This window comes from Oxyura jamaicensis, chromosome 22 (assembly GCF_011077185.1).
Source record: "Oxyura jamaicensis isolate SHBP4307 breed ruddy duck chromosome 22, BPBGC_Ojam_1.0, whole genome shotgun sequence".
Taxonomy (NCBI): Eukaryota; Metazoa; Chordata; class Aves; order Anseriformes; family Anatidae; genus Oxyura; species Oxyura jamaicensis.
Window position 1 is genome coordinate 4,527,796 of NC_048914.1, and position 18,886 is coordinate 4,546,681.

The following is an 18,886-nucleotide window of genomic DNA, read 5'->3' on the forward strand; positions in this document are numbered from 1 at the left end:
GAGCTTATGTTCCTTTGGCTTTGGAGATCAAGGGGCAGATCTTCAGTGGGTATAAATTGTCTTCACTAGAGCGATGAAAATTTACACCACTTACCCCAGCTGAGGTACAACCTCGGATGTATTTATTGCATGGCACAATTTCAAGAAGATAGATTTGGTAAGACTGAAAATACAATAGATTCCCCTTGTCTTCTTCCATGCCTGGCTATAATGAATGATTATTGTTGTGTTTCCTTCTGGAGCAGTTACTGACCGGCCCAAATTATGCTTCTGGAAGCCAGAAGAGAGAAACCTCCCTGCGTATTTATCCACTGACTGCAGCTTGCCCTACCTGCCAGCCAGTTTCAGTTGAATGGTATCAGCGTTAGAAGAAGCCAATCCCCCGTCTCTACCAGACTAAGACTGAGAGTAGGAAAATGATCAGGTCCTTCTCAAAACACTGGCTGGTGTTTCAGAGGAGCCTGAGGGAATTATGCACAGATCTTTGAAATTTAAGCTCTGGATCTTGAAAGAATAGGTTTATTCCACACTTCACACCCTGGAAGGACAGCTCATTGCCTGGGATAGCTGTGATGTCATCCCTTTGGGGATTTTTTTCAGATGAAGTCAGAGCAAAGTCCTAGGCCGTGCAGTGACCTCCACCTCGATCAGTACACCAGTGGTATGATCCTGGGCTGGTGGGTTTCCAATGCTCCTAACAGTTTCACTGTCTGTCCATCTGACCACAGTGCTCAGTCAATATGCCGAAAATACGGTGTTCCAGCTGAGTGGTGTAATGAGGCAGAGCCGAGAAGTCCCTGTGGATGGGAAGAGGAGATGCACCGTCCTCAGGAAGGAAAGAGAGCCCAGGATGATGATAGTAACAATCCAGCTGGGCCCGCAAGTCAACACAGTCCTGGATTTAGCTAAGAACTTTGGCAGTTTTTGAAGTGCTTGGGATTTTGCCCTGGATCTAGGGTCTCCAGAGTGGTTGTTGTCAGGATTTGCAAGGTGGGGTAGGGCCACGGCTGCTGATGCCAATAGTCTATGAGAGGGGAAGTGAAACCTACTGAGACTCGGGGATGAAACAAATTTGTATTAATTAAAAGCAAATGCTGTATGTTGGCTAATGGGTTCCCAAGCAGATGTTTGTCAAAGTGGCCAAGAGATGGGTCATCTGAAAGCAGAAGTTATAAATAATAGCTACGTTTCTAGTTATTTCATGTTTTCTCAGGTCAAAAACAGGTGTCAGTCAGTGCTGGAAATATCATATATTGAAACATCTCAAGTTACAGTATAGGGAACTACATGCCATCGCTTCCGTGTATCCGACCCGTAAACCCAAACCCCTGTGCACTTAGAAACCTGTGCACAGCATTACACAGCTTGCAGCCTGCTGAACAGACCTTTACAGGAAGGGAATGGTTTTGCAGGCAGAGGCTGGCACCCTTGCTCCACCCATGACCAAATGGCTCTCTTCAATTCTGAACTCAGGTGGATGCATCTGCACGAATGGCACCGGCACTTCTGCACATCTCCATCCTTGGCTGGAGGCAGCGCAAAGGACTAGAGGCAGTTCGCTCTGTTCAGTCCCAGGATGCAGCAGAAGGGGATGCAGAAAGAGACACGTAATCCCGTCTGTGATCCAAACCAGTTTTTCCAGGTAAGATTTCTGCTTCTCTATTGGCACCTAAATTTGGAATGTCTTACTCCTATAATGTGCTTTAATAATTTAACTGTGGTCTTTGGACCGGGTAAGTCTTCACTCTGCAGATGAAACAGCCGATCCTGGGAGGCTCTTCCTATCACCAGGGCTGCAGAAACATAAATACGTGTAGGGCCAAATTCACTGCTGGCACAAGTACACATAATGCACAGTCTTCAGCAAGATATACCTGCTTGCTCTTGAAATGAACATGGCCTGCTTATTTCCTCTTGGACCACTATATATAATATCCTCACGGAAACGTACTCTGACCATGTTCTAGTATTTATATACGGTGTGGTACATGCTGTATAAATACCTATGGGTTCAATTGCCAGCACATAAATCAGCACAGTTAAACAAAGATGCAGATTTACACTCCCTGCAATTCTGACTTTATAAATGGGTCAGTATGAGCCTGCTCCCAGCCTGGCACTTCATATGCAAATGCCAGGCATTTCTTTAGGCAGTAGATGGTACGAATGGAAGTATGGGCATCTAAATCTTCATACCAGGACTTCTGCATTCCACAGTCAGCTAGCCAGCATGTGGATGAATGTAGAGAAAACGACATAAAGCTAGACCAACAGTCAAACTTCATTTTCCAGCTGAAGTGAAATGCAATATTTTTCTCCAAACTTTAAATATTTAAAGATGCTTCATATTTAAAGAATACTGCTCTTTGTTTGTACTTAAATTTGCTTACAAATAGTGTAGTAAGGAAACATTTTTTTGAAAGGGAGAAATTTTGTTCATCTTTTTGTTCAATTTTTGTTCAATTTTTGTTCATCTGTTCATGTGACTGTCTTCATGTGTGCGTGGATGTTTAGGTATGCGTTTTGTATCTTTGAAAATGTGTATGCTAGAGCAAAAAAACTATATTTAGAATTAATTTGTGTAAGTACATGTGCATGTAAAGACACCCTGTTATATACACACATTTTGTCACATATATATGTGCATATATAATAATGTTTGTATACACAAACACACACAAATTATGTACAGAAAATTAAGCATATGCCCATCTCACCCTAAATGGTGCATCCCTCCAAGGAACGTCAAAGCTATCTGTGTCAACAAACAGACCTCTCCAACCCAGGGAGATACTAATACAGATATACAGAGAACAACAGAAATCTCCATACCTGTAAGGACAATTACCTATTTAAACACCACATCTGCCCCTCTTCCGGTAACACCCTCCCACTGCAGTCTCTGTCCCTCCCAGACAACACTCCATAGCCAGGATCCTGTGATCTTTGCCCTCTTTTCCTTCAAATTAAATTTCAACTTTTTTTTTTTTCAAATCTCTGGTAGAGTGACAAGCCAGTGCCAGAACTGTCTTTTAATACACAAAAGCATAAATAATGCCATCCATCAGAGCTGTCACTCAGAAAGATAGATTGCTACTTGTCCAGACACTGGAGTGACACAAAAGTGAAAGTTAGAAACTGTCTCTTTTCTTTGCTCTCTTTCTTTTTCTTCTTCTTCTCCCTCTCTCTCTCTTTTTTTATTTGCCGGACTGCTTGATTCTGATTAATGGTGCTGTCAGGGAGGGATTCCGCTTGCCCGGATAATGAGTCAGGAATGTATTCCCTGTCACAAACACAGCAGATGTCAGGGGCAGAAGGGCCCGGGAATGCCAGAAACAATATACAGTTTCTTCCTAGTCCCCTGACAGGCCAATATGCTGCACAAGGTCTAATTTATGTAGACAAAATGCAGGCAAGGGGCTGTAGCAGCAAAGAAACTGTGCTGGGAAGTCTGAACTACAATGCAGCAGGGGAGAGAGCTGAAGGGAGGTAATGAACGCTAGCAGTGGGACTCAATAGCACTGCATCAAATGGCCTTAACAAGAATGGCCCAGGACCACTTTGACTCCATTAAAGTGCACTTTACATCATTACAGAGAGAAATCAAACAGGGCAGAGGGCTTCTGTTTCCTTTAATGGCTCGATTAGGTTATTCACTCATCGGGGTTTGCAGCTGTCATAGTAATGCAGCAACTGCCAGGAGAGGTACAATAGCACTCGTGGCAGTGTGGGGCCCGTGCCCCCTCTCAAAGCGGAATGCATTGACTGGTCCTGCAAATTCCCCACGTGTATGCGACGACTGTGGCAAAGGCAGAATTAGAGGGGATTTGCCAGTCCTGGTAAAAGAATTTCAAAGCGATTTGTCTTGAGATGCCTTCACTTTTAGGGGTGGCCACCTGGAAGCATTGGAAAGGGGCCAGGTCCGTGCTGAAAGCTGAGCACCTGCCTTTGGCTATCTGGGGCCCCGGCTTGGCACGCCAGCAAGAGGAGCCCACGTTGGCTGCACAGAATGCTGACCTTCCCCGTGCTGGAAAGAAACCCCTAGCTTTCCAGCTATAAAGCGCTGATATCATAAAAGTAACTCACATATTGGGAAAATAAATTAGCATTTTGAAGTGCACGCAACTGCACTGGTCTGCTGCACTTTCTGATCAGCACTCGGGGGCAATTTGGCTTCCCAGCGCTTGTTCAGCACTTGGTGTAATGAGGTCCTGGTCCAGGAGGAGTAATGCTCCGTGCTGCGGGGTGGTGTGCTTCCGTCCCACAGTTACCAGGCTTCCTTACCTACAGGCCATGACTAGGGAAAATGTTAGTTACAAGAGAATTACAAGAGAATCATAGCTTGGGAAAAAAAAAAAAAGGGGGTGATTCAAAGTCCTCTGATGTTCACCAAAGTTTCTGTATTTACATCAAAGAGTCGTGAAGAAAACTCCCAAGCACTTGGGGAAAACCCCTTGAAGATGTCACGTTATCTGTCTAGTGACTGCTTAATTAAATCCTGTTATACTGCAAAATTTGGAGTGAAAAAAACACTTTGAAACTGGTTGTGCCAGAGGCAGTTTTCTAAGGCTGTGGCTAGCAGCAAATTTCAGAGCTGCCTGTGGATTGTGAGCCCTTGCGATAGGGGCCTTGTCTTGTTCCATCCTGAGCTGTTGGCACAGGGGAGCCCTGGTCTGGGGAAGAGCTTCCTCCCACAGCACTAATACTATAATAGCTGTTACCACAACAGAACTAGTCACTTGAAAGGGATTAATTCCCGTCTGGGATAAGCATACTCATCTCCTCCCCAAATCTGGTTCTAGACCTTTTTTCTGAGATCAGTCTTTCCAGTCCTAAAAAGAACACCTTGAGGTATTCTCATTGTTATCTCACCTTTGAGTGCCTAGTCGTAGGCCTAACGCAGACATTTCACTGTCTGTCTTTAACCACGGCAAAAACAGTAATAAAAGGAAGAACTTGTGGGGTGTTTTGGTGCACTCAAATCACTTTCTGCGGTGCAGCAGCAGCCCGTGAGCTCTTGTACAAGAACCTGCTCTGGCTTTTATTTCCTTGCTTCTTCTCTTAATCTGAACCCTGACTTGAGAAAGGTCCCGGTGACTCCTTCCTGAGGAACTGAGAGCTGAGCTCTGGCATGATTTTGACACTGAATGGCGTAGGCCCTTGAGGTTGATCTGCAATGGTAGGAAGAGGGTGCATGCATCCAGAGAGGTAAAAGTCAAGAATGACATCCAGATGAAAATAAAGATCGGGTTCTGCCACCCAGAGTCACAAGAGCAGGCAGGAGCTGCTTGGAATGGGGAAGTGTAGTCGGGATGCTGGGACTTACAGATTTCATGGCCAGATTGAATAGGATTACATGGTGGTCCTGAGTTTTCCCCAGACACTGTGCAGTACCCCAAAGCCTTGTGTGTGCGGCACGTATTCCAGAGCAGTAAATCTAGGCAGCTTGTCTAAAATTGACGCTGTTCTGGAGAAGCCTGTTTACACTGGTCAGGGAGCTGTGCTAGCAGGGTCAGGTTTGCCAGACCCACGCTCTGAAGGCACGATGATATTTTTAGTCAGCTCAGTGTAAATCCAGCCACGGGGCCATATTTGATTTCATTTGCAGCAGCAGCAGCAGTCCAAGGCAGCTCTACTGCAAACACCAGCCTGTTTGTTCAGCAGCACAACGTGGCAAACTGTGTGAGCCTCAGGGACGGGGGTGGCTGCAGAGCTGTCCCGCTGCTGGTTGCTGGTGCAGCAACTTGGCTTTATGGGGGCATAAAGGGCATGCTCCGGCCCCCTCCACTGAAATCCAGCTAGTGAGTTTGTGTTTATCTAGGTGAAACTTGTTTACTTCTGAGCCTCACAAAACCAAAGAAGTTGTCTCTGAATATGCTTCTGAAATGACATTTCCTAAAAATGCCTGGGGTCCTTATCCTCTTGGATCCAGCAGTCAAGTCCATTCTCTCTACCTACAAATGAAGTCTTTCTGATCAGAGTAATGCAAGGAAAAAGAAAGGTTGCTTCCCAAGTCATTTGGCAGCCATGTCCACAACTCTGGGGACACTTACTTACATCGAAAAGACATTTCTTTCTAATTTAGTTATGTGTTTTGTGGTTTTTCTTTGTTTCTTTTTTTTTTTTTTTAACTTTCTCCTAAAGCTCAACGTGTTTTTTATTTAAAATAACTTTATCTGCTTAGAATGTCCCTAATCAGAACCAGCACCTAACAGCCTGAAAATAAAGGAAATAAAATTAAAGATTGAAATAGTGTTGGTTTTACAAGCCTGAGGCCTTGTGAGGCTTGCTCCAGGAGAGGGGAGGGGAGGCAAGGGGCTCATTTTTCTTGGTTTTGCTTGTATTACACTGATCAAAGAAGCATATTGTTAAGTAAGCACAAGCGTGGATTTAGAAATTTAGCACATTAAGACAGCTGTGATTGACATCAGATTGCAAGAGTTGGTGCTTGAAGGGAGTGCAGAGCCCTGAGATGGGGACAAGGCGCGTTCTCAGGTGTTGGCAGAGGGAGCTGAGCAGGACAGGGCACAGAGCGTGAGCAAAACGGGCTTCTGTGGTGCTGCAGGTTAGGTATGGAGCAAGACTGTGAAAACTGTGAAAATTTGCTCTCTCTCCCTCTTGCTTTGTCATTTAAAGAGGGAGCTGGGTCTCAGCCCTGCTGGGGGAAACCAGGACCTTCTGCACACGATGATCCATGGCTGTAATGGAAATCCTATGGAAGCAGTTATGACGTGGACATTAATAACAATACAAGGAGTGCTCACAGGCTGAGCACTGTTATGTATTACCAGTGGTGCGGAGATGAATGAGCACTGGTTAACAGCACAGCCTTGACTGTATGCTTTTGCATATCCCATGTTGTTGGGAAGGGAACCCTCCAACCCCTCCATCCCCCCGCGAGACAGCGTTAGCAAGCAGCAGCTGAGCATTCAGTCGTGTAAGCTGTCACCTGCTGAACTTTGCAGAAGTTGCAGCCCCAAACATTTATGCTTATCGGAGTCAGCACAGCATTTTGTGAAACCTGAGTCCTCGAAGGACCAGGTCAAAACCTGGTCAGCGTTAAGGCATCTCCCTGACTTCCCGTCCCCACAGCCCCGTGAGAGGGGATTAGATTTCAAACGCGCCGTGTGTCATCTTTAAAAGACATAATACAAACAAGCGACACCCCAGGACCAGGCGTCTGCATCGAGGGCAAGAGCAGGGGAGAAAGGCACATCTGATCAAAGATGCCCCCAGCCGCTTCACTGAGGCACATCCCTCAGGAAGGAGGCTGAAAAGACCAATTTTCACAGATCTCAGCACCAGGAAATAGGCATTTCATCATGAGTTGAGTCATGGAAAGGAGCATTCGGCCAGGCTGCTGCTGCTAAGGCAGAGACAAATGTAATTTATTACCCCGAGGCCTGCTGAGGCTTGGGGAACTCAGGAGGAACATGCAGCATTAAGGAGGCCTGGCCCCCTAGGAGGCTTTTTGGAGAGTGACTAATCGAGATGGGATATTCTCATCCATCTGAGCACATCCAGTCCTTTCACAGATTTCTGTCATAAAATAAACAGCACGTAGGTACTGGGAGAAGGGGCGGCCTTGCCATTAAAGTCCTGACCTGAAATTCAGGACACCTGGGTTCACTCACAACTCTTGTAGGTGGCTTATTCAATTCAGCGGGTCATTTAATCTTTTCCTCCATCAATTCCCCATCTGTAAGAGCTGATGACAGTGCACCGAGGTGCGAGGAAATACACGTTCCTCTAGGCATCCTCCCAGCAAGGAGGCAGGAGGCGGCGGGGAGCTGCCGGGGACATTCCTGGGCCCTCTCGTGCCAGCTGGGGACACAACAGAGCCCAGTCGCTCCCTGTTACCCACAGCCCAGGGGCGGCTGCATCGACAGCACTTCTAGTGTAGGCACAGATGATCCAGGGCTGACGCTGCAGATACTTCATAGCACTAAAAGCCCCTCACGGGGATTTTTCACTGCAGGTCTCTGCTGCTCGTAGAGGTGAGGGCATGACCCACCCTGCCCCAGCCTCCCCTGCAGAGGGGCCTGATTTCAGCCAGGGTGCGTTCGGCCGAAGGCCTTAGGTGACTGATAAAAGAGTTGGGCTTGAGCGAGGGCAGCTGCCGTGACCCGAGGGTGAGATGAAGCTGTGTCATCTACTGCATCTCAGCTCCTGCGTCTGTGGCAGCTTTCCTGAGGGCTCTCTGCATGTTCTGATGTTTCATCCTTCAGCCTGGTGTGTGTTTTGGATAAACAGAGTGGTGAGTTTATGCTAAGGGATGACGATGTGATACTGCGGGAGTGATTTCACGTCGCTGTGCCTTCTTTAAGCCAGCGCTGTAGCTGAGTCTCCCACACTTTCACTGCAAGGGAGGAGTCATTAATATTTCTGAAATGTGTTAAGAATTTTCAGGTGAGTGGGGGCCTTTTACAGCAACACAAGGTAACGTGTCTCTTTTTTTCATGTGAGTGGTGATTAACTGGTAGTACGAAATGCTGAAGCCCACTACTTCCCATATGTGCAAGCGTGTGTGTGTGTGTAGCAAGGCCAGGCAAATGACTAATGCAAACCTGAAGAGAGACAGCAGAGCATATTGTAAAGATCAACCCTATTTCAGCTTATGTTCGAATCGGAAATGCCAGAGATTGTTTCATAGTCTTCTGCAATGTTCATTATAAAAGTCCCCAGATGGCAGATGGCTATTAGCTCACTGTGACCTATATAAATGTCAAACGTAAAGCTATTGCCCCAGTGAAAATCTCAAAATAAATAACAACAGGAGGGATGCTGTTCTGCTGCCACCAGGATTTATGGATTATGAATTCATGCTAATTCATCCTAAAGCCAGCAAAAGAATGAATCTTGTCCTTTTGGAGGGATTCACTTAACACCTGCTTGCAGATGAATTCAAGTCCCACGTGCCTGATTCTTCACTGATGTCTTCCCTGTGTCCCCTTCCAGTTGTAAGCAGCCTCCCCCAGAGGACCGGCGGGTTCCTGGGAAGAGCAGGGGATGTGCAGGGTGGTATTGATTAACGTGAGACAGCGCCAGTGCCACTCACTGCAGGCAGTGGGGGCTTTCTTTTGTTTGCCAAAATCGTGTAACAACAACACGAACAATGATCTCAGATTGTTTTCTTTGCCCTTACTGATCACCGTGTCACCTGTCAGTCCAAAAAGGTGTGATTTTTCCCAGGTTTTTAGGCAGCAGTTGGTTACAAAGGCCAATCTGTGCTTGTAAGCATGGGCTGCTCGCTTACACCGCTTTGTTTGGAGGAGGAAGGGGGCTTGGTATGCTCCCTTGTTCTGTTATTGTGGCCTCATAGCTAATCAAAATAATGCATACCACGAGTAATTGCAATTTCTGTAGCAAAACTTTCCCAGTCCTTCTCCTTAAAATCAGCAAAGAGCATGGTGGAACAGATGCACTTTGTAGAAAGCCCAGAAAATTAGCTGTTAAATCTCCCTCTGGTCTCGTTTGCATCTTCATCCATCTGCGGTAGCTGTGTCACCAGAACCGCTCCGAAAGGGACAGGAGCCGCCCCGGGCCGTGCTGCAGCAGCAGGACGGGTCGGCTGGGGGCCCGAGGCTGCTGAAGGCAGGGTGCTACCCTGGGCACCCCCAGTGCCTCAAGCAGCTCCCAGGAACTGACGCGGCATGGCAGCAGCTTGGCCGTACAGCAGCGCCCCGTGCAACCCAGAAGCTCCGAAGTATGCTTAGGGCTTGTCTGTGTGGGGAGCCGTGAGGAGTAACTAATTGTATGAGGTTACAAACAGAAGTTCAAGGCTATTAAACCCCCGTGTGGCTGCTCTGCCTCAGAATAACACGTCTGTAGCTTGCTGCAGTTTCATCTAACCACAGGGCTTTGATGTATGCTCATTAACTTCATACCTTGGCTCCGTTTGTCTCAACTTTTCGCAATGTACCCTGTAGACAAGAGCTTTGGAAGGAAAAGAATTGCATCCATGAGTTTCAAGGAATTTGCCCTAAATGGCCATTTTAGGACGATAGGCTAGATCGCTCAGCAATCGCCATTCAGTATGTCCATTTGTATTGGTGTTTATGGTGTTCGGATGGTATCAGGGACACAGTGTTCAGCAATGAGCAAACAGAAGAAAGTTGTGGGGGGAAAGAAAATAAAGAAACTGCAACTGGAAAGACTTACATTTTCCCCTCAAAAATAGTTTTCAAAAAACAAGTAATTGCTGTTAAAATTCTTTAAGTTTCTCCAAAACAAATTACATGTTTTTTTTTGTTTTTTTGTTTGTTTTTTAATATATTGCTTGGTGAAAACATAAATGAGCTGATTTTAGAAATATTTAATCTCCATAAAAGACATTTTGGTAAACAAAAATACGTGTGAATATTTTATTAATGCTTTTGATAAAGATGTGAATAGGTAGGGACATCATGCAGCAAATGAATCAGCTTATTAAAAAATTAAGAGGAAAGTAGGAATGTGGGTTAATTGTATCAATGCAGAAACAACTTCAACCATATTTTTCTCACAAACACAAGATTTCATTTTTGAGCTGTCGCAATAATAAACATTCCCAAAAAGCATAAACTTGCTTTCATTTCTTAGCAGGCTGATTTATATGTTGGCTGAAAGCTTGCAGGTCTCTGAAGCTGAGAATCTCTTTTTAAAAATAAACCCTGTGTCATACCCAGAGGTGCACTGCTGTTCCCTGGTGATAGCAGAAATGAGGTGTATGTCGTGTACGGGGCATATGCTGTGTGTGAGGAAACACTGGTTAGACTGCTCCAACATCCTCCAAAAGCCAAGTCAGGCCTTGGAGCACTGTGTAGTAAATCCAGGGCTCAAACCTCTCGTGTTGTTAATGACCAGAGCTCTAAAAAATGTGTATTAAGCATGACATTAAAGTGCCAGCGCTAAATACTTCACATGCTAAGTGCAGTCCTGCCTGACATAAATTAGGAGCAATTAAACGTTACAGAAAATAGAACTGTGTGGTAGTTGTGACCGGTCTGCACTGGACTTAACGCGTAGCCAAAAGGAATGGTCTGATTTATGGTGTTGGTTAGTCAAAAGTCAGGACTGGAAGCGGCTGTATTTGCTGTTCTTATCTTCTAGTCCCGCAGGGCACGCCGCCGTGCTCGGGGCTGCATCGCCTCCTGCAGCAGTGGCTGCGTTAGCTGGACTTGCAAGGGGAAACACTCCCTGGACGTGGCTGTCAGTGACAAATGCTGTCATTTTTAGGGTAATCCAGTAACTTCATCCTGGTGACTTCTTGCTGCTTTAACCCACCTGTTCCAAGTGGCTGCACCATAGAGCAGAGGGCCCTGTTACCTTGGGTATAAAATGAGATTTCTCCTCTGAAGTCTGTGAAGCTGTTTGTTTGTGTGAAGTGACATCCAGCCTAGCACCGGAAAAAGTTCCGAAGTTGGTAAAATATCTTAAATACATTTTTATTTTAGAGTGGGCTGCATCTTTTCTTGAAAAACACAGTGAGGAAGCATGCAGGTCCACTTCCCTTTTGATCCATTCCTGCTGTTCCACAGCATTAGATCAACGGGCTACTGAAATTGCACTTGAAAATTAATTTCCCGCAAAGCTTTTGCCAACAGCTGACAGGTGACAGATTGCTGCATTGGTTGTGTATGTATTGTTTGTGCCCTAATGTGAAATGGAGGTCTTTGAACAATGTCTTTTTGTTTTTCTTTTCTTTTATTAAAGCTGCAATTCCACTCTGACAAAAATTACAGCCACTGGCTAGCGCCATGCAGAGGCATGTAAGCTCGTGTTGAGCCCCCAACTCTGGAATCAGCAGAACCGTGCCCAAGCTAATTAACTAGGCAGGGAGGGCTAATAGGCTCAGGATCCTCAGCATGCATCTGTAGTCCTCTTGGATGGAGGCGAGGATCTCTGCCTGGCATTGCGGAGCGACACGTGGAGCAGCTTGTGGCTCATTGCTGAGAGTGAAGTTAGGTCTGGAAGAAAGGACAAAGGGATTCAGTTCAATTCTCTGCTTATGTCGTACTGAACTTTTATGTCAGGAAGAAAAAAAAAAAAAAAAACATAAATCAAAACAGGAAAAACAATAGCTTCAGTAGGGAACTGAAATCCTTATTTTGTGCTTGTGGGGTTTCGACCCTGGAGGTTCATTTGCTGTGCTGCCACTGCTGGGACTCAGGAGACAGCCCAAGGGATGCAGAACTGGTGGGAACGATGGCAGAATGAGGCCTGTTGTTATGCCAGGTCTGCAGAGAGAGGAAAAGACAGCTTGGCTGAAAGCAGATCTTTTCTCGGAGGCCCAGCTCCAGCTGCCCATGGAAGCCAAGTAAATCTGTGCGAGATGACGGTATTTGAGGAATTGCCATTGCAGAAGGTGAGGGTGCGAGGGTGAAACACCAGCACCCCTTGTTCTGTTGCAGCACAGCAGGGGTAGAGTTAACATGACCTAGAAGCAGAAACAAAGAAGGCTTTCCTTTTTCATTCTTTGGCATGCATGTTTCTTGCTTCTCTGAGTATTTGCATGACCATAAATTCAGAGCTCTGGAGGATATTTTCAGCCAAAGACTACATGTGCAGGATACCATAATGTAAACTGCATATGTTGTGAGAAGTTGTTAAATGGAACCAGCAGATGATAATGTGCCCAGCACTGCTGCTAACATCACTTGATTTCCTCCCACCATAGGTAAAACAAGACCTCTTCCCCATCAGTTGTAACTTTCTGACAGGCCTATAAATTAACATAAAGAAGAGAATGCTTTTTTGGCTACCAGACCTCCACTGGAGACCCAGGAGCTGGCCCCTGTTCCCGAGAGTGGCTCTGGTTCGAGGGAGCGCAGGCGCGTGCAGCACACTCGGGCTTCGTTTGCCATTTCCCATTTCTGCACCGTGCCTCGCAGACAGCAACACGTGTTGGAAGAAGTCTGGCACAGCCCAGTACATCTGCCACCTCTCCCGCTGTCTTTCCCAGTCCTTTTCCAGTGCAAACGGCTGTTCCCCCTTTCTGGGTGGATTTAGGGACAAAGGGAGCTGCAGCGTTTGCTCCTGGCTTGAGGACGTGCGGCTGTTAGAGGCACGTGGTGAACACCGCAGAGCTGTTCTGAGGAACTCGCCATCAGCTTCAAGAGTCAGGACTGAATGGGCAGAAAACTGACAACCCTCTTTGCCGAAGTATCTGAAAGTCCTGTGCTTGCTTTTGTTGTTGTTTTGTTTGTTTGGAAGTCTACATTTGTAGAAGAAGCAGACAAAGATTGCAGCGAGAATTTCTTAGGAAGCAGTAATGCAATACCACAGCTCTGGCTGATACCTTTTGATATAGAACCAGCAAAAGGCTCCTGTAAGAGGGAAAACCATCTTCAGCAGGTCCTCCTGCTATCAGTGCTGAATCTCAACCTGAAAAAACACGGCTTTTCTCTCTGATAGTCCTTAACCCAAATATTGGTGCTGAGTTTACCTTCCCTCTGGTTTGTAGCCTGGGACCATATTCATTTTGCCTTTCTGTCTAAATGAATTCTAACACTCAGCTGGAGAGTGTTGATGAAATTTGCTGCTGGGCAATGATTGCAGAGGTAACTGATTATTTCCTTCCTCAGCGCTTAGCCAGGAAGTTTGTTTCTCTGCACAAGTATCAAAGGGAGATGGCATACATTTCTAAATAACGTTAATATCTAGGAGTGTCACGCTAATCAAACATGTACTGAGTGAATGCTACAACATACGTTTCAGGGTTTGCATTTGTTTATAAGTTGAAGTGGTCAGGAAAAGATGGCCATGGTTGTGTGATTCTCTCCTTGTGGAGTTGCTTTTGTGTCTTGAACATCCTGCTCTGACGTTTCTTGAATTCTTTTGCCGAGGCATTTGATGCAGGTCACTGTCAAAGGCAGGATATGAGGCCAGATGATGCACGTGACCCATCCTGGAAATACTTTTCATTTCTCTATTTTAGAAAGGAGCTAATTTTTAAAAGTGTTTATAAGTGCAAATTACAAGAATGTATTTTTGTTTTGAAGCTCAGCTGCTGGGAATCTCTCTCCCCATTTTGTACTTGCCAAATCTCTTGCCAAATGGAGAATTTTTCCTTGCAAGATTCCAGGGCATTGCAAGCACCTCAGGCAGCACAGGCTGGAGGAAAAAGCTCTGCTTGAGGTGTCTGCGATGTCACTAACTGTTGCTGAGGAAAGACAGAACCCTCAACTCAAGACTAGCAAAGTAAAGCAGACGTGGTATTTGACTTTCCGTGTAGTTTCAACATGCATTCAGTTTGCCTTGATGTTAATTTTGTTTCATTTCCTTTGCCATTTCTGGCTTTAAAACTTGATCTTTATACTTATTATTTTGTTATCATTTGTCACAAAAGCTTCTGAATTACTCTTTAATTGGGTCAAACGTTGTCTGGGGAGCTGAAAGAATTTCCAGTCCCAATCACTGCAAGACAAACGCATCAAATCACTGGTGTTGGGAATGCTCCTGCTGTGATTTCCATCTCTGCGATCACAAGAGTGCAGAGTCAAGCCAAACATGCTCGATCGCATGAAATCAAAGCCTTTACTTGATAAGGATGGGAAGGAAGAGTTTGTAGAAATGCAGCATGATTTAGATCCTGTCCTTTCCCAAGGGAAGTAAAGTGCCGGTTTCTGGGCAAGCGAGCATCGGGGCTCTCGTGGGGCGAGAAATCCTCCTGCTTTCTTTCTTCCTTCCTCCTGGAGCAGGCCCTTTTCATTCCACACTGCCAGGGCCCTGTGATTGAAATTTGAAAGCATGTAGCTGTTAATCTGGGAGTGATTAAAGAGCCTCATTTCTTGGAAGAGTCAGTACTCATCATCTGCCGTGCTGAATGAGCCTCTAACATCCCCTGATCCCATTATATTGTGATTAATTGTGCCAGTTTAAGTCAATAATTCATTTGTTAAAAATAGGCCTGCAAAGTATCATTTGTCTCAGGGGAGATATCAGAATATAAAAAAAAAAAATCATTTGATACTTCTCATTAAATTAGTGTTGGGAGTTCTATTGAAGGGTTCTGTTCATGAAACATTTATTGCAGGCTTATTTGATAAGAAGTTGTATTTGTCTAAAATTATGTCTGCTAACAGATGTAACGGCCTGCATTTTCCCATTGTTAATGGAAGTATAAAGGGCCCAAATAAGTGTGTGACTGCAGAGAGAAGTCTGTGATGACAATAAGGGAGATTTCTGAAAATGTGTTTTACAAAACAGGCAGAAATAATGTCCTCATCCTTCACTGCGGAGTGGGGTCCCCTTCTCCCCACTTCCTCCTCGGTGTGACAGCGCGGTAATGGGAGGTTATGTGCCTGCAATGAAAGATGGATGTGCCCCAAAGTCTCATATGTGTAAATGGTTATAAATGTTGCATTCATATTCATCGAGCCATTAAAAATGTTTCAGCTGTAAACGGTTCTAAAAGGAATATATAGGGAATAGTAGCTAGCCTGCTAATGATAATGGCCATAACTGACAAAGACACATGCTTAATATCTTCATCTCTCCAGTCAGTTATACTTTGCATCGCAGTAATGCTCCTGGAGACGTGGGGAAGGATGTGTCGGTTACGGGAGCTCACCAAAGCTGCTCGAAGCGTCCCTTTCGGAGGCAGCCGAGGTGGCTAATGGGGTGTGCGGTCTCTGATTGCGAGGTCACCGATTTAAATCCTGGCCAGGTCACTAAGAGCCAAAATTCTTGCTATCTAATGGGTGCTCAGTGGCCTGCACGGCTGAAGCCGGAGGTGCTTCCAGTGGCTTTGACCTGTCCTCGCCTTGCTTACCAGAACCTGCTGAGCAGAGCAGGGCTCTCCCTTGCTCCATAGGTTCCAGAGGAGGTGTGCAGAGGCTGGAGAAATGGTCCTGCTTCGTCCTTCAAGGGCTGCAGCAAAGCCCCTCCTGGTGTGGCTGCCGAGATCCGGGCTCTGAACCTGCCAGCGCTGCCCTTGGCACGGGGCAGCTCTGTGCTAATTTCCTGCACTCCGTGCCTCGAAGCAAGATCCAACCCCAACATCAGGGAGGTAATTTTAGTACGGGCTTGATATCCCTGTAGGAGTTTCTTACACAGTGTCTTGAGTGCTGCTGGTGCCCAGGCACTGCAGCTGAGAGTGCTGCTGGCCTCTCCAGAGACCCCGGAGAAAATAAAACCCCTTGGGGTTACAAACCCAGCTAGTTGTTGGATGGGGCTGGGATTAGTGTCACATGCGTTAGTTTTCTTTCTCTTCCCCTTTCTCCTTGCCATCTTTCTTGATACGCTAGCTTACCAGTGATTTATATATTAAAAAAAGAAGAAGAATAAAGTCACAGTTGCTCAGCTCCAGCCGCAAGCTCTCATTAATCATCGCCCAGAGCACCACAAGCTCTATGGGGAAAGCCCTCGGGGGCACATCCCCATGGACAGCAGGCTCAGGTGCGTGCCTCTCGCTCAGCCTGTCTCTGCTGCTATGTGCTAATTCTCATAAAAGTGGTCCCTGTTACTCCTTCTGGGGTTCACCCGCAGCATGAACAGCGTGATGCAAAGCAGAGCCTTTTTTTGTCTTATGGTGAAAACTGCTACTGAGCAGTTCTGACCAGGTTACAGTGCAGCACGGTACGTTTAAAATATTTTCATGGATTCTGTGAGGCAGCAGATCTTGGCCCATGATTTGTTTCAAGTAATGAAATGAAAGATGAGTATGTGCGAGAGAAGAAGGCACCAGAGAAAACAAGGAAACACTGCAGTGTTTGAGGAAATGTGCATGTTGAACTGAAGCTGGGCTTGGAAACCCAAGGAAGTCCAATGCCAAGGTTTGTTCCAAAATATATACCAAAAAAAACACCCCACCAAACCTCTACAAACCACACGTCTCTTTGCAAAACTAGGCTCTGTGCTTTTTGCTTGTGTCTTTGAGATATTTTATAGCTCTTGCATCAGGTTACCTGGTGATCTGCCCATCAGCCACGCAGCACAGTGTACAATCCTTCCATTGTTTGCAAGCCTTCTTGTTTGACAGCAAATTCTATTAATGTGATGTGCTTGGCCAAAAATGTGTCACCGCTGCAGAAGGGTGAGCGAAAAGCGCCTTTGAAGTCTGAGTGACAAGTTTCATATGTCTGCGTGGGGTAGAGGGAATCTGAGCCGGAGCAGCAATCAGCGGGGAGGGAGGGGGAGCGGGGATGCTGATTATCTAACAGCTGTAGGTGCAGGCTCTGCTCGGGGGTTTTGTGTTTGGGGATGCTGCTTGGTGCTTTTTGGCAGGAGGATAGCAGTGCAGCCCCGTTTCTAAAATAATAGTGGGTTTACATCCTTAGCATTTTAATGCACCGACACTACTTGGTGGTGTCCGTAGTGAAACAGGATGGATCTTGTTTATGCTCAGCACAGTTCGGCTCGGTGAAGTCAATGCAGCTCAGTTGAGGACGATTTCTGTCTGGGGAAGCTGCAAGTAAGTCTCTCTCTCTGTAAAAACATTGCAGGCTGTATCTGTCTCACTGACAGACATCTCAAGGAAGGTAGGGGTGTGCTGTCGTTTTCTCACACCTTGGCAACATTTTGTATAGCTTCTCCTGTCAATAAAATCTAATTTGAATTGACCTGAATTGACAGATATCTATTGACTTGAACACGAGATGGATCCAGTCAATAAGCTCTCATGCCTCGTGGCATAAGCCAGTTACTAACTCGGGGAAGGTTAGTAGGAAATATCCCTGATGTGTTGATTATTCCATAAAATTGTCCGCTAGGAGGATTTATGGACGTTTGGCTGCTCACAAATACAACGTACAGGACTGTAGGGACCATTAACCTGTTCTAATCCAACAGTTCTGAGGTTCTGCAGCTCTGAGTCTCTTTACAAAAAGCGTAGTAGGAAGATTGAGGATTGGCGGTGGTTAAAAGCATGGAAAGAAGGAGAATTTTATTGTTGAATCTTAATCTGGATACTAGAGCCTGAGGCATGCTTTCCCCATTCACCTGTCATGCTTGTAGGATCCTCTATCTGCCTTACCAAGAGCACTCAGAGTGCTTCTCGTGTTTTGTGTTCAGGATACGCAGGCTTTAACTTCTTTCTAATGGCAAGTCCACACGTGGTGTTCCTGTGTCTTCGGGGGGGCTCTGTTAGCTCTGAGGGTGGAGCATCGATGCCATGGTTTGAGATTCGTTCTGTTTGTTTCAAGCAGAGCAATAGCAGTACTAATACAACACTTTCATCTTATTGGCCTTAATAACCTTGTAATTTAGCTAATGAATATCCATCACAGCCCGATATGATGAATAAGCATTATTATAACAGGGAATGGCCATGACACGAGAAGGTTTGATCAGTTCCCAGAAGCAACCCTCCGAACTGCAGCTCAGCGCCAGAGGTGCTCTCACCTTCCCTGGCTTTAGGAACACTGCACAACTGGGGTTCTATAAAGCCCCTTTCTGGGTTAATTCTTCATAACACGGCCACAAGCTAAACAGTATCAAAAATCCAAAGAACCTTTAGAGCCGTGCTGTAGGAAAAGTCCCCTAGCTTGAGGGGATGCAGGACGCTGTCTGCTGTCACCTCAGGTGTGGAAGGGAAGGACCAGGTACCTGCTGTGTGAGCAGTCGGTTTCCAAAGTTCCCAGGCATTATGTTAACAAAGCAATCACAAAGACTAATGCTGCAGCTTCACATCAGCACAGGATTGCTCTGAAAGGAAAGCCATTCAGAAAGACCCCTGGTTGTGACCATACCTACCCACCGTCCGTCAGAAATTACTCTGCCAGGGCCACAGAATTAAGTCGGTATGAAAATAGCCTAAGGGAAAAACGAGACTTCGGGAGGTTACAGACTAAAATCCGGGCCTGTCCTAGGCCTACGTTTTGCTGAACATCTTTCCCTGAGAGTTTTAGTAAAGCTGGAGCCACACAGTGGGATTTGCTGGTGCTCTGCACTAACAGGGAGCAGA

The 18,886-nt window shown here is 45.9% G+C and overlaps 1 protein-coding gene across 4 annotated transcripts in view; it reads left to right on the plus strand.

Annotated features, from left to right (window-relative positions):
- The window catches only part of KCNU1 (potassium calcium-activated channel subfamily U member 1), a 204,975-nt gene that overhangs the window by 104,053 nt on the left and 82,036 nt on the right, over positions 1-18,886 (plus strand). For all 4 annotated transcript variants that reach the window (XR_004755816.1, XR_004755817.1, XR_004755818.1 and 1 more), the window contains exon 28: positions 1,474-1,642. The gene's annotated coding sequence lies outside the window, so the exon portion shown is untranslated. The remainder of the gene's footprint in view (positions 1-1,473; positions 1,643-18,886) is intronic.